Source organism: Apis dorsata, unplaced genomic scaffold (assembly GCF_000469605.1).
Source record: "Apis dorsata unplaced genomic scaffold, Apis dorsata 1.3 scaffold_89, whole genome shotgun sequence".
Lineage (NCBI taxonomy): Eukaryota > Metazoa > Arthropoda > Insecta > Hymenoptera > Apidae > Apis > Apis dorsata.
The window spans coordinates 240,002-246,001 of record NW_006263387.1 but is presented as its reverse complement, the minus strand read 5'-3'; the positions used below and the strand labels follow the sequence as shown (position 1 = coordinate 246,001).

Sequence of the window (6,000 nt, the reverse complement as noted above, 5' to 3'; positions counted from 1 at the left end):
CGTGTGTACACTGGTCTTTTTTTTTTTTTTTCTTCGTCTCTTTGTGCATCGCGACATCGACCGTGCTCATCGATCTTCCACGTGAAATCCTCTTTACGGTGTGATCGTTGGCAAATTAGATGAGACGTGATATATATATATATTTTTTTTTTTTGAAAAATTTATTACGATAGTAGATTGATAGAATTGAAGAAAGTTTGAAATTGAAATATTTTCTGTAATCAAGATGCTATTTGAATCTTCAGCTATCCGTTCGTTTGATGATTAAATTTAATAAATTTTCATGAATTAGCAAATAAAATTTTCTGTCTGGATGAAATGTAAAATAAAGATTATGTTTTACTTTTTATATTTGAAAATAGAAGATTTTAGTTTGATTTTGATATATTGTGGTATGATAATGGTAAGAAGTATTGTTTTATTATATATGTTTCAATGAAATATTCATTTTAAAATAGTGTTTGTAGTGTTTGTGAGTTGATATTAGCAATCTAAGTTATTTAAATTGGCCAAAGATATTTATCACATTATCTACTCAAAAAGTCTTACTCAATATCTCTAGAATATTGTCTAGTTTTCATTTATATCTAAGTTGCACTTTCTGTGAGAGCAATAAAATATATGTCCAAAAGACTGAATTATAAATATTATTTCAAAAAAAAATTTAATTTATAATATCTTAAATCTATAATATTAATTAAAAAAGTGAAAATATTTAAATATAATTATCTATTTCAAAAATCTAGCCTTATAAAAAGATGTTGCAAGAAAGAAAAATAATCATATCAAGAAAATTTCTCTATTTTTTTTTCATACCTTATGTTAAATGCAATAAATTGTTGAAATTCTTGCACTCAAAATACAATATAATATAACTATTCATATTAATTTGAATATTAATAATAGAAAATTTAATTTTCTTTATCTTATGATTATTTTTTCCTGTTGCAGCATCTCTTTAAAGTGCCGTTCTTGCAGTTCTTGACATGTATATGTTCATGTTGTGTATATTCTATTTCCTCTAGTTACATCTATTCTTTTTCCTTATCTACTGTGAACAGGCATTGAGGCTCGCGAAAGTGGAGATGGATCATTAAAAAACAATGCAGTTTTCATTAAAATTTAATCAAGCACCACTGTATATAAGCGGTAACTACTTAAGTCTCTTTCACACAATGATTTGTAAATCGCAATTCTATGATGCAGGATGTAATAAAATTTAATGTCATGGCTTTTCCAAATTAATTATATATTTTCGAAATTAATGGAGAATGTGATAACAAAAATTACGTGTAATTATAAAAGCATTTAGATAAAGATTTCTTCGTCTAAAATTCAAAATCGCTATTTCCTCGTACATATTTTCGATCGATCTTTTACTAACGATTTTCTTTGAATCAAAATGGCCGACGAAATATACGTAGAAATAAATGATAGCATGCACACTAGTTGCACGATGGTGTGAGAGACAAAAACTTCAAATTGCTTATAATTTAATAAGTAAATTTTTATGTTTCTTTTATTCTCCAGAATCCATCTTTCTCCCAAAGCTATCCCATGAATATATATACATTAATAACAATTCGTACTGAATTCGTATGCAAATAGAAAACTGAACATTTCTCAAAACTCTTTTACATTTCTTGGAAGAAAATTTATGACACGATCGTAAGATAGAAAATTTTTACACGTACGTTCACGTCATCGGCAATGAATATATTGAACGAGGATAATATCGTATTAAATTAGATACTGCGTCGAATATCTCGTGATCCAGATATACGTATCACACGTGGATCGTGAATTGTTATGCAAAAGAACGAGTATCGCATACCCGAGTTCCGCGTGAAGGAAGATTTACGTACATATTGCGCGTCTCGACGGTTATCTAAATCACAACAAGCGTAATATTTAAAAATTGTATTGATAAAACCGCTTATCAAACACACTACCGAATCTTCGCTATACAAACAGCATGTATTTTAAACGTCGTCGAAACAAGTAAACGTTCCATGCAATGGAAGAGCAAAACAAGAGAGAGAGTATTAAAACAAATAATTTGAAGAACAATTATAGCGACAAATTCTTGGAAGCTTTACAATGATAACGGATCGTCACCGTGATAGCAGAATCACGTTGCATAATCGAGCGGGGAGGGAAAAAGCAAACAAGCTATTGTTTTTCTGTAAAGAATCGTGTTGCGTTTAAAAACGATGCCACATGATCGTAACCGTGCACCTTTATTCGCTGAATCAGCGAATCTCGAATTCGCAATATCAGTATTATCGCCGATTTGTTGATACTCGTCAGCGATACTTGTCTGTAATATAAACCGTTCTTGGTCAAAAATAGGTCGACAATTTGGAAATTTTGTTTACACGGTTCCCTTTGTATTAGATCGAATCATTATAGCATTGTTTGAGTTTTAAATTTCATAATTAAATAATGTGAAACGATATATATACGTTTTAAATTTCAAAAGCTTTAAAAAAATGTTAGTTATTATTTTTTTTTAAAGGTTATTGTAAAAATTAGAAGTATGCTTTAAAAGGAAAAATTAAAAGTTTAAAAATTATGATGTATATGTACATTTTATTTTAAATTAAGAAATATGATTGAAAATATAAACTATTAAACAGATGTCATAATGAAAATCATAAAACTTCTCTTTTCTTAGATATTTCAAAATGCTAGACGAGATATTTCAATCTTTTTGGAATCAAATTCTTTTCAAGAAAAATAAGAAAAGTATTCGGTAGTTGTATTAACGTTTATATCTTCTTGAAAAGAAAAAATTTAAAATAATGTCCTTTGCAATATATATTTTCATTAAAATCAATATTGGATTTCTTTTTTTAAATAATTTCCAAAAATTCTTTTTTATTAATTATTATATTAATAATAAAAATATATATTTATGTCTTTGTAAAGAAGATGTAACATAGAATAAAGAAATATGTTTCGCCAAAAAGAAATATTAATAACTAAATAAAGTATCATATTCTATATTCGCAACATTGAACATAAAAAGATTAATTTAGAGTTAATTTATTTCAATTATATGATAAATTTGATTCATTTTTCGACACAAATGCTCCTATGGAACGTCTAACGATCGTCTCACGTGAATATCGTGGTCGTCGACCCTAGACTGCCATCACCTTCCGCAACGATTGCGAAATCATTCCATTCCGGAGAAAATTGACCAGTAATTCTGCTTGGTTTGATTGTAATACAGTTGCAGCAGCTATTAATAGAAAAAAATATAAGAATCAATCGTAATTCGTGGCGGTAAACGGTCGAAACGATGCAATATTTTTTTTCTACCTCGGTTGGCAGCAAGAAGAAAAAAAATCAATTTGAATTTCTAATTTTAGTTCGTTATGGAAAAATCAGTGGTTAATTGCATCTACGAACCGTTAATACTTTATCGAAAAGAGCTTCACATATGCCGTTTCATTTGCCGCCAGATAAAGATCTGAAATAAAAATATATTTATATATGTAGAAGTATTTTTTCAACTATCTTAAATGATTAATTGTAGTAATTTATTTTTGTAGCAATTTAAGTACTATTTAACATAATTATTTGATTTTTCTTTATTAAATAAAAGTTTATAAGTATAAAATATTATTTCAAACAATTATTTTTAAAATATTTTAAAGAATTATTATTTTAATTAATAAATTCACTTACCATATTTTAAATAAATGTTTTTTATTAATATATCATTGTAATTGTGAAATAAATTTTCAATTCTTTTTAATTGGCACTTGATCAATTCTGGAACAAAAAATTATTTTAAATATAAAGTTTTTTTAATCGCTATTTTTTGAAAAATGTTTAATTTACTTTCAATATATAATGTCTTTTATCCATCATTACTTTGAAAAATTATTTAAATTAATTAGAGATGATTTAAAACGAAAATTATCTTTGATTCAAAAAAAATAAAAAAAATATCTTTATAATATAAGTAACATCTACTAAAGATTTCTTATTATAAAACAAGAAACAACGGAAATATTTCTAACGTTGTCCAGTTGAACACTCTCTCTGTATGGTAATAAATTCAACCTGTGTTGCCTCATAAATACGCCATTGCTTTGTAAGCTCTTTTCAAGGAATGTATCCTATGTGCATCGTCACTGAATAGGTCGCCCGGCGCGTATGTAAATGAAGAAATAATGTAAACACTGGTGGACGCGAGCAATTTGCTTCAAACGTATATATATGTATGTATGTATGTATGTATGTATTAGTGTATGCGACTGTTTATACATCAACGGTATCCAATGCAATCCGTCGAATCGACAGAGAATACCGGTGTAATCTTCGAAAAATTCATCGTTAATCGTTCTCATCGCGGATAAGATATATCATGAAGAATGAGGCTTATAACAATGCATCGACTTCCTCGTTCTTCGAAACCTTATTGTTAATGCTTATCGATCGTTGCATCTATACGAACAAAACTTAAGAGTCATCTTTAATTCTTATAGACCTATCTGTGAAAATCTGAATATATAATAATCTGAATAATAATCTAAACCGAATATTAAAATTCTTTTGGATATATCCAAAATATTTAAGATTGAATTAAAAATAAATTTGAACAATATTTAAATAATTGAATATTGAAAAAAATGAAGGTTATAATTAATACCATTGATTGATTTAAAAAATATATTATAATCGTAATAAACTTTTGATATATGATTATAAATTACATATATTTATATTTTAATGATATAAATATATAATAGATATAAAGAAAATCAATTTTCAATTTTCTAAACTTTAAAATAGCTAGGTTAGGTTAAATACATTATACTTACAATTGTGAAATTCAATTGATCCAATTAAAAATGATGATAATGTTGATTTTGTTGAATGATAAATATTTGTTTTGAAAAATATTTTTACAGATTTTTTATAACAATATGCTACGGCAAAGAATTGAAAACTATTTCGTATAAAAATATTTCAATTGTTAGTACTTTCTTTTAGGTTATTTTCTAATTTCTTCTTCAATTTTGTTCGAATCATTCTGATTCATGTATAATGCTATTGAACAATAAGTTTAAATCACATTGATAATCGTACAAATAAAATCAAAAAACTATTTGCTCACTTGACTGCTTTTTGAATCTGCAATGTATACTTTATGGGCTGTTTAATTTTGTTAGTATAGTATATCTATACATAACGGATACTTAGCTTCTTTTACAAAAATCACTACAACACATCATACAATATAATCGTGTATTAATAAAATGAATACTAATTTATGTATATACAAGCTTAATAAGACTGATATTTTCCTTTGCTTAAAATCTTTCGTTTTGCTTTGCTAACGAGTTACTAACAAAAATTCTCTGACCAATCACAGAGCTTATAGGCATTAAGCCACAGCATTGAATATCTGCCATGATTGGACAAATCTATGTGCTCTATGATTGGTCAGTATTTTTTCTTACTAGTTAATAATTTTTGTTAATAAAAGTTTTTACAAAAGAAAATGTCGCTTAAAATTATTTTTGGAATTAGATTAGAAATCCAATTAATCAAAGTTTCCATATTTTTATGACAATGGATAACAATCTCATGTATCCATTATATGTACATATCATAAAGCGCCATTTACACTATGTTATTGAATTTTTATATTGATTATCGAGTTAGATATATATTGATATTCATCATACGAATATGACGAGTGTACTTATATCGTCATGTGAAAAAAGCTTTATGTATGGAACAAGTTTATGCATTTTTATTTGATGTGATGAAATACGCGGGTGTTCATAAAGGCGACAATAAATTCCTCCATGCTTTTACGTCGTTTATCGTACGATCTGGCTGACTCTCCAAAGCACAGAAAACTTCAACGTTACGAGTTTGTCTGCATTTTCACCCTCGGTTCTTCTCAACGGTTCATCGTGTACCAAGGTTCGCGTTAAATTTTATGTCTCCCTCATGTACGGAAATTATCTTCGA

General features: G+C 27.1%; 1 protein-coding gene and 1 long non-coding RNA gene across 2 annotated transcripts in view; one reads left to right on the top strand and one right to left on the bottom strand.

Annotated features, from left to right (window-relative positions):
• The window catches only part of LOC102675760, a 45,130-nt gene that overhangs the window by 31,584 nt on the left and 7,546 nt on the right, over positions 1-6,000 (top strand). The window lies entirely within an intron of this gene.
• On the bottom strand, positions 2,949-3,770 carry LOC116185051. The gene is made up of 3 exons (XR_004149776.1): positions 3,697-3,770; positions 3,328-3,478; positions 2,949-3,247 (listed from the first exon to the last, which is right to left on the bottom strand). It is a non-coding gene; the product is annotated as an uncharacterized LOC116185051 (long non-coding RNA).